Raw genomic sequence first — 9652 nt, forward strand, 5'->3', positions numbered from 1 at the left:
CATAATTCTACCACTTTCCCCTCATAAATGGACTTTCCTACCCTCTGAGATCACCACTTCATAGCTTCTCTCTTGTCATTGACCCTGAAGATGTTGTCCCATGTCCTTGTTACTCTATACCAAAACTTCCCAAAATAGTTGTGTATGCTCACTCCGAACGGATTCTTACATTTTGTCTGCACTCTGATTCTTCCCTGAGGCGAGGTCTAATGTTAAGCTGTAAGGTGGCAGGAAAGCAAAGCAAAGCAGTGTGCCATGGGAAGCGATGCTGCTGCCCTGGCCACAGAGAAGAACTTGACCATGTGGAGTTTCTGGGCAGGTGGAGAAATCGTGTCTGGGAATAGGCCAATGTCAGGAGAGGGGTAATTCATCTGCCTGCTTCCTCCTGTGTCCTGTCTCCTGTTGTCAAAGGGACAGGAGAAGCCAGAGACCCTGGGTGTGCGGTTCGTTGATCAGTCTCAGTGGCAGAACAGTTTCAACCCAGTGGGCGGTGGAGGCAATTCACGCCCGCCCAGGAGATAGGCAACTAAGGCTGGGGGGAACTAAGGAAGTACAGAAGAAGTGCCTATATCTTAGTTCAGGCTGTTAAAACAGAATACCATAGCCTGGGTAGTTTAAATTAAAAAACACACACACATTCTTTTCCCCTCACAGTCTGGAGGCTGGGAATTCCGAGATCAAAGCACTGGCAATCTGGTGTCTGCTGAGAGCACTCTTCCTGGCTTGCAAACAGCCATCTTCTTTTAACCTAACACGATGCAGAAGAGAGAGCTGGGAAGCAAAACTGGTCTGAAAGCAGCAGTGAGAACCCTGCCCCACCCTTCTCTCAGCTCTTTGAATGGCTGGCTCCCATCAGTATTTTTTTAAAGATTTTATTTATTTTTTTTTAGAGAAAGGGAGGGAGAAAGAGAGGGAAGCACCAATGTGTGGTTGCCTTTCATGAACCCCCAACTGGGGATCTGGCCTGTAACCCAGTCACGTGTCCTGACTGGGAATTGAACCAGCAACCCTTTGGTTCTTAGGCTGGTGCTCAATTCACTGAGCCACACCAGCCAGGGCTTCCCTCAGTATTCACCTGAAGTACAACTTCCTCAGTGAGGCCAAAGGTAGACATCTCCTGGTATTCTGCATCATAGCACCTTTAATTTCCATCGTAGCAGCTGTTTTGTTTCTTCTTTAGTTTATGTATTTTGTTATAATTTTATTGAAATTAAAGATCCATGAGACAGTTACCTGTCTGTCATGTTCCCTATTGCATCCCCACTGAATAGTACAGTGTCTGGTATAATAAGTGCTTGGTGAATAATTACTGAGTAAATGACACTCAACCAGGGTAACAAGAACCCAGAGGTGGAAGGGGATTTCTACAGAGGGAAAAGCAAATAGCTGCCCACCTTAATCTCAGTCTATCAGTTCTGTAAAGTGGATATTAACACCTGCCTCCTTTGGGAGGCAGGAGCAGCAAACAGACCAGGAAAGGACTTACGGGGCTGGCTCCTTGGCTCCTCTCACTGTTCCTCAGAAAGGCCTGTTGGAAAGGATTTCCTCCTGCCTCCCCCCCCAAGGTTACACACAGTGGGAGGTGAAGAACCACAGCCCCTGAAGCCAGCATGGTCTGCTCATTGCCTTCTTGTCTCTCTTCCCCTTATTGGATTGAGGAGAGCTTGGGGGTGGCTGCAATGAACTGTGGCTGTGACACTTACATTGGAATGGTTTGAGTACATTAGTGAGGCAGTTCCTGGTTCTAATCAAAATAGTTACGGGCTAAGTGGAAGAGAGACACAGTTTCCCATTTTGCTCAAACATACCTCTGGGCCAAGAGGTCTAATTCATGGAAACAATGTAACAGAATTGAAAGCAAAGCAGAATAAAATAAATAATAATCATTCCTCATCCCCTTCAAATAATTGTTCAACAGTAAAAAATAAGAATATATAAATATATGGAATATTATAAATCCTTAAAATTATAAATGTGTAGATTATGTATACAAATAGGCTAATATAACCTGACATGTGAAAATAGACTATGTAATTAATACAATGTATATATATTAAAATATAATTTAATATGTAATTAAACATACAGTACACTTTCTAATGTGAAATATGTATTAATATGAGTAAGGATTTAATGTAACATGCAATATGAAAATAGTTTGACTCACAAATAGGTGTGGCTCAGTTGGTTGGGTATCATCCTGCAAAGCTGAAGGCCTCCGGTTCTGCTCCTGGTCAGGGCACATGCCTAGGTTGTGGGTTCAGTCCGTGGTCAGGGCATGAGAGGCAACCGATGGATGTTTCTCTCACATCACTGTGTCTCTCCCTCTCTTTCCCCTTCCCTTCCCCATCTCTAAAAATAAATAAATAATTAAAAAGAAAAGAAAATAGTTTTGTTGGAGTGACAGATACGGTAAACATTTTCTTTTTTTTTTGAGGAACCTCCATACTGTTATTTACATTCCCACCAGCAGTGCACAAAGTTTCCCTTTACTCTTTAACATTCTCACTAACACTTATCTCTTGTCTTTGTGATGACTGTCATTCTCATAAACGTGAGGCTGTACCTCGACGTGGTTTCAATTTGCATTTCTCTGATGATTAATAATGTTGAGCACCTTTTCATGTACATGTTGGCCATGTGCACATCTTTGGAAAAATGTCTATTTAGATACTCAATCAATTTTAAATTGGATTATTATTGTATTTTGCTATTGAGTTGTATGAGTTCTTTTTTAAAATTTTTTCTTTATTGTTATTCAATTACAGTTGTGTGCCTTTTCTCCCCATCCCTCCACCCCACCCCAGCTGAACCCACCTCCCTCCCCCCTCTCCACCCTCCTCCTTGATTTTGTCCATGTGTCCTTTATAGTAGTTCCTGTAATCCCCTCTTCCCACTGTCCCCACCCCACTCCCCCTGGCTCTTGTTAGATTGTTCTTAACTTCAATAAAAATATGGAACGCTTCACGAATTTGTGTGTCAACCTTGTGCAGGGGCCATGCTAATCATCTCTGTATCGTTCCAATTTTAGTATATGTGCTGCCGAAGCGAGCACAGTAAACGTTTTCTTTAACTCTCCTTTTATGCTGTTACATTTTTAAATTGAAAAGCTCTCGCGTCCCTGTAGTGAGCCCCTATGTAGAAGGGATGTTTTGTGGACAGTGTCTAGTGTTGAACTTTGTGTTGAGGTGCTGAAGAGTCATCTGTCTGGACTCGGACCTGTGGAGGTGCCTTTTGCAGCCCATACCATGACAATTTGTTCATTTTCCACGTGATGCTATGCTAGTGTCACTAAGAATTTCTTTGAATTTACACCTACATTCATGCCTGCGTGTACATAGATGTATCCTCTGAAATTCTTTGGAGAGTCATGATAGAATTAGGCAAGTGCTTAAGTAAGACATCTATATATTAACCATACTGAAGAGAAGAGCTGGGAAAGAAATTTCTGCAAAAGAAAAGAGTAGTCTGCATTTCTAAGCCAAGAGATTAGAGTGAGTGCCTGGAGACCTCTCCAGAGTTCTGATTCTGATGATCAGTGCTATCTTCTGAGAACCCTGTGATTCTCCTGCTCGTGAAGCTGCTGTTCCCCTCAAGGTAGTTTACTTGTTCGTGGTTTATTCAATATTATACCCTGTACCGGCAGATCTGGCAGGTGCCACAAATGCAAGTAAGAGAATATGTGGTCTCCGCCCTCAATCACCTCGTGGTTTCTTCCTGCAGCCTCTCTCATGTGAGTGTGGTTGCATCTACTGCCCAAGAGTGGAAGTGATCTGTCGGCAAGATAACTGAGCTTCACTTATTTTCATAGGGCTGGGATTTAAAAAAATTAAAGTTGTATAATTAATTTGTATAATTAATGTGTGATGAAAAACAGGATAGGAGACCTTTAGGACCTATCTGTAGAAGCAGAGGAAGAGGGATCTCTGGTAATCAGCATTTCCCTGATGATTAGTGATGTCACATTTGTATGTGATAATTAGCTTCTTTTCATCTATCTATTGGCCATTTGAATATCTTCTTCAGAAAAAATGTTTATTCAGTTCCTTTGCCCATTTTTAATTGGATTATTTCTTTTTTTTGCTACTGAGTTGTATGGATTTCTTGTATATTTTGGATACAAACCCCTAACTGAATATGTGGTTTGCAAATATTTTCTCCCATTCCAAAGGTTGCCTTTCCTTTTGTTGATAGTTTTTTTTCTTGTTCAGAGCTCATTCATTTGATGCAGTCCCAAATGTTTAAATTTACCTTTGCTGTCATATCCATATCCATTGCCAAGACCAACATTAAGGAGCTTTTTTTCCTATGTTTTCTTCTATAAGGCTTATGGTTTCAGATCTTATATCTGAGTCTTTAATCCATTTTGAGTTAACTTTTGTGAGTGGTGTAAGATGGAGGTGTAGTTTCATTCTTTTGCATGTGAATATCCAGCTTTCCCTACACCATTTACCGAGAATCTTTTCTTCATTGAGTATTCCTGGCTCCCTTGTCAAATAGTTGACCATGTGTGCATGAGTTTATTTCTGGGCTTTCAATTCTGTGTTATTGGTTTCTGTCTCTGTTTTTATGTGAATACTATACTGTTTTGATTACCATAGCTTTATAACATAGTTTGAAATAAATATGTGTGATACTTCCAGTTTTGTTCTTTCTCAAGATTGCTTTGGCTCTTGAGGTCTTTTGTGGTTCCATACAAATATTAAGATTGTTGTTTCAATTTCTGTGAAAAATGCCTTTAAAATTTTGATAGGAATTACATTATATCTGTAGACCTCTTTGGGTAGTATGAATATTTTAATATTAGTTATTGAAAATCATAAACTTGGAATATCTTTCCATTTATTTGTATCTTCTTCCATTTTTTCATCAATGTTTTATAGAGTTCAGTGTACAGATCTTTCACGTTGGTTAATATTCCTAAGAATTTCATTCTTTTTGATTATATAGCAAATGTGATTACTTTCTTAATTTCTCTTTTTGGTAGTTTATTAGCATACAGAAATGCAACTGATTTTGTATATAGATTTTATATCCTGCAACTTTACTGAATTCATTTTAAGTTTTAACACTTTTATGGAGGAATTGTTGCTACTTTTTAAAAATAATAATCTTATTAATATATAATTCTCATACCCTAAAACACCCTTTTAAAGTGTGCAATTCACTGATTCTTAGTATATTCACACAGTTGTACAAGCATCACCACTGTCTAATGTTAGAATGTTTCACCACCACAAACCCCGCCCCCCCTACCCATTAGTTGTCAATGCCCACTCCCTTGCTTCCCTCAGCGCCTGACAACCATTAATCTGCTTTGTATCTCTATAGATTTGCCTGTTTTAGGAGCAGCAACATTCTCGTGCAGATCTCTAAGACATCTGTTCTCAGTTGAGTGATTAATTGATATTTAAGTGTAAATTGACCCATCACCGGTATCACTTAACCTGGCTTTGTGCTAAATAGATTAGAAGGCTAAGTGGAGTGAGAATAAGGCAAAGCAATTTCTCAAAAAAAAAAAAAAAGGCATAAGATCTGAACCGTCAATGAAACAGAACAGTGCAGTACTCTGTTCTGCCAAGAAAGTGATGTAGTACCTAATAGAATTTGGCTGTATTTATTATCCTTTCTAAATAGACTGTCACTTTTTAGTGGACTTTTAAGTTTGAGAGTGACCCATCACCTAGGAGGACTCTTTCTGTGCAGGGTCGTGGATCTTTATAGAAGGGCCAGGCAGACAGCCCTCCCTGAAAAGTAACGTGCCAGTCTCAGTGACCCCAGGAAAGTGGAAAAGGGCTTCCAAAGGGCATGCCTCACATTAAGAGGGCTTCTAGGGGAACTCAGGTATTGCTGGTCTAATGAGATCAAGTTCTGCTTTTAACCTCCGCTGTACATGTTGACAAGCTGCTTGCTGTTTGCGCTATAAGCAATATGAATAGATGTCTTGGTGACAGAATCTTTGGGGAGACAGGTATTTAGGAAATAAATATAGGCAGTTATTTTTTAAAACTGCAGAAAAACACATCGGGAAATTTCGTTTCCTCCTTACCCTAGTTTGAATTCCAAGTCGCTCATTTGCTGATTTGAGATTACATTCCAGGGGCACGGTGCGGGTTCAGATGGGTCTGCGGACAGAGGCATTCACAGAGCACGGCCCCAGAACACATTCGCTCATCAGTGACTGTTTATGGACCCCATGCTACCGATTGTAAGTAAAATGGGTGCTGAAAATTCTCAGTTTATTTCTTTTATAAATTTAAAATAGTCTTGGCTAGTCATAGTTTTAGTTAATCAGTGTTTCAGAGTTAACGATGATAGCCAAGACAATTTTAATTTAAAAGATTTTTATCTTTTTATTTCATTTGGTTTGGTTATTTGACCTGTAAAGCAACGTTCATTCCGGCAGGGTTACGATCACTCCAGTTCCGAGCCACTGTGTTGAAGACTTCTTACGTACGTTAACTCTGCAAAAAGCTTTCCCGCGTGGACGTTCATCTTACAAGTTCAACAACCTTTATTGACTGGCAACATTTTATGTATTTGTAGAATTAAGTTTTGTCAAAACTTATTACAGCATCTCTTAAATATTTATTTACATCAAGGTAATAATGATTATAATTATTCTACTGATTAAGTTTATGTCAGTAAATATAATTTTAAAATCTACATTTATTTATAAAATCTTTTCTGGGGGTGTAAAAGCCCTCTCAGGCTCTCATAAAAGGATGTAGTTCTATAAGCCATAAAAATGAGTCATGCTGAAATCATTGCCTAAAAGGGCTTCATCTACATGATAATGGGCACAGAAGTGAGTTCTGCCCTCGCAGTAGAGTCTTCCTTTTCCGTTTGATGTATCTAATAATACTTGAACAGACATAAAGTCATGAACAAGCTAATGACCCATTTAGAAGATCAAATAAACCACGACCCTAATGGTTTATTTTATTTTACATTTTTTAAGTACTTTGGTATCAATTACTAATCTGTATAGCCGGAAGGGACAGAACTTCAGAAGCTGCAGCCTAGCAGTTGGTTTCAGCTTTCTTGGGTTACTATCTGATGAAAATGATGATAAGGGGGATAAGGAAAATGACTAAGGCACGTTCAAAGGACTATGATTAGTCCATTATGATCTGAGCTGGTACATGTCATAACCAGCCTTACTAATCGTCCTAATGAGTTTGGATTTTTATCTTAAGCCAAATGGGATGCCATGGAACAATTTTAAGCAAGAGCGACTAGAACAGATTGATACTTGAAAAGTATTGCTCTGTCTGAGCCCTAGCCAGTGTGGCTCACTTGGCTGGGCCTGCTTTGTCTCATGAACTGAAAGGGTCTGGGTTCAATTCCCAGTCAGGGCACATGCCTGGGTGGCAGGTTTGGTTGCCTGGGGCACCTATGGAAGGCAGCCAATAGATGTTTCTCTCTTACATCAGTGTTTCTTGACCTCTCTTTCTCCTTCCCTTCCCCACTCTCTAAAATTAAAAAAAACCCATATATTTTAAAAAAGTATCACCCTGTTTGTAGTTTGAGAAATATAGGGAAGAGGGTGGCTATGGTAGAGCCAGGGAGACCATGGCAGTCGGCCAGGACCAGAACAGTGTCAGTGGTGGGCATGGAAAGAAGAAGGCTGACTTGAAAGAGACGCAGAGAGTGGCACCAATAGCAGAGTGGGTGACTGGGTTGAGGGGTGATCTGTGTATCTCCAACCATAGGAGTTGCAGGATTAAATGTGGCTGCATGTATTTTAATTCACAGTTGTTCCTTTATACTGCTAAAGTTGTGTCTTCTCCATTCGCAAGATCTTTAGGTTGCAACAAGACAGCAGATCTTCATGTACCCTTTTGGAATACTTATTCCAATGGTTTCAAGTGTTTCACTGTGAATAAGTACTTAAGCAGGACATGGAAGATCTGGATTTCAGTGTCTGGTTTCCTAATTTGTTCTATGAGGAGGTTGAATTGCAAGCCTCAAAGACTGGATCTAGGCATGATCCTTCAGAACCCATGGAGGCTGGTCAGAGGCATCAGGCTCTCTCTGGTTTCTCCCCAGTCTGACCTGAGTTGCCAGCTGCAATGATGGAGGAGTTGGTGGTACCCCCTGAGGAAGAACTTTCGTACTACTCCAGCCCCAGGAGGCATGCAAAACTCGTAGCCAGAGACAGCCATGCTTACACATTTGGCTTCACAGTCTGGTCTCTCTGGAGTTTGCCCAGGGTGTCGCATGGCAGGGCGATCGACCTTGAGCACAGGGGGTATTTAACTAGAACCTATTTCCCTTTAATTTATCCTCTCTCAGTGAATGCCATGAATTCAACATAAAATGTAGAATTCCAAAGCTTTATTTTGGTCTGTCGTCAGAAATTTTAATGAGCCTGGGGACTCTGCTGGGCAGAGAGACTCCTGGATACAGTGTGCTGGGGGGTGTACTGAGAAAGCTCTGCCTGTGGCTCACCTACCGGCGCCAACCGGGCTCCCCCAGCAAAACCAGCCAGGAAGCAGATGTGTGGGGCTTTCCCGCCCTTACAGAGCCCCGGCCCGTTTCACTGGGATGCGTATTGCCTTCTTCTGAATTCCTCTCATAGTTTGTCCTTACAGGCCTTTAAATCTAACTTCGCACTCCTAATTGCTTAGATGAATTATCATTAAGTGCATTTTATTTCAGTCCACTAGAGGGAACCAGAGGGATTTAGATGTTAGAACCAATAATACTTATCATAGGTTCTTTTATTTTTATTGAATTTATTGGGGTGACATTGGTTAATAAAGTTATTCAGGTTTCACTTGTATTATTCTATAATACGTCATCCATATATTGTATTGTGTGTTCACCACCCCAAATCATTTATTCCCCCTTTACCCTCTTCTACCTTTCCCAACCCCCTTTCCCGTAGGTAATCACCCTACTGTTGTCTGCGAGGATTTTTTTCTTAATCCCTTTGTAAAGAATAGATTTTATTTTTTTCAGCAATTGTAGGTCCAGAGCAAAACTGAGTGGAAATGAAGTTGTTAAAATATAAGCTTTCCAGACCCTGCCCCTGTCCCACCAAATCAAAAGCTCTGGGGGTGAGGTCTGGGACTCAATTATAAGGAAGCCCTGCCTTTGTAAAAAGTTTACTCAATTATATAAACCTCAAACCAAGAACAGGGGCAGGAAAGCATTAACCATTTCATACAAAGCATACATAGCAGGATATAAAACAGGTTCACAATGGATATGTTTATTATCTTGATGATGTTGATGCTTTTACATTTATGGCATATATATTTCATGAACTTATCAATTTGTCCACATTAAGTATATGTAGTTTATTTTATGTCAGTTATGCCTCAAAAAGCTGTTTTTAAAAAGTACCTAAACAAAACCACATGTAATTCCTGCCATGTAAAAATATAACATAAATATAAAATATATATTATTAACAATATTATACTGTAACAATAATAAATAATATAGAAATGTAAAAATACCAGAGGCTCGCAACCAGAGGTGTCCAACCTTTTGGCGTCTCTGAGCCACACTGGAAGAAGAGTTGTCTTGGTGCCACATGTTCAATATGCAAACACTAACAAAAACTGATGAGCAAAAAAAATGATTTTAAGTAAATGTCTGGTTTCGTGTTGGGCCACATTCATAGCCGTTCTGGGCCGTG

General features: G+C 40.1%; 1 non-coding gene across 1 annotated transcript; it reads right to left on the reverse strand.

Annotated features, from left to right (window-relative positions):
* Positions 1–2948: 2948 nt before the first annotated feature.
* LOC128779576 (U6 spliceosomal RNA) lies at positions 2949–3055 on the reverse strand. The gene has a single exon (XR_008425624.1). It is a non-coding gene; the product is annotated as a U6 spliceosomal RNA (small nuclear RNA).
* Positions 3056–9652: the final 6597 nt, after the last annotated feature.

This window comes from Desmodus rotundus, chromosome 11, assembly GCF_022682495.2.
Source record: "Desmodus rotundus isolate HL8 chromosome 11, HLdesRot8A.1, whole genome shotgun sequence".
NCBI lineage: Eukaryota > Metazoa > Chordata > Mammalia > Chiroptera > Phyllostomidae > Desmodus > Desmodus rotundus.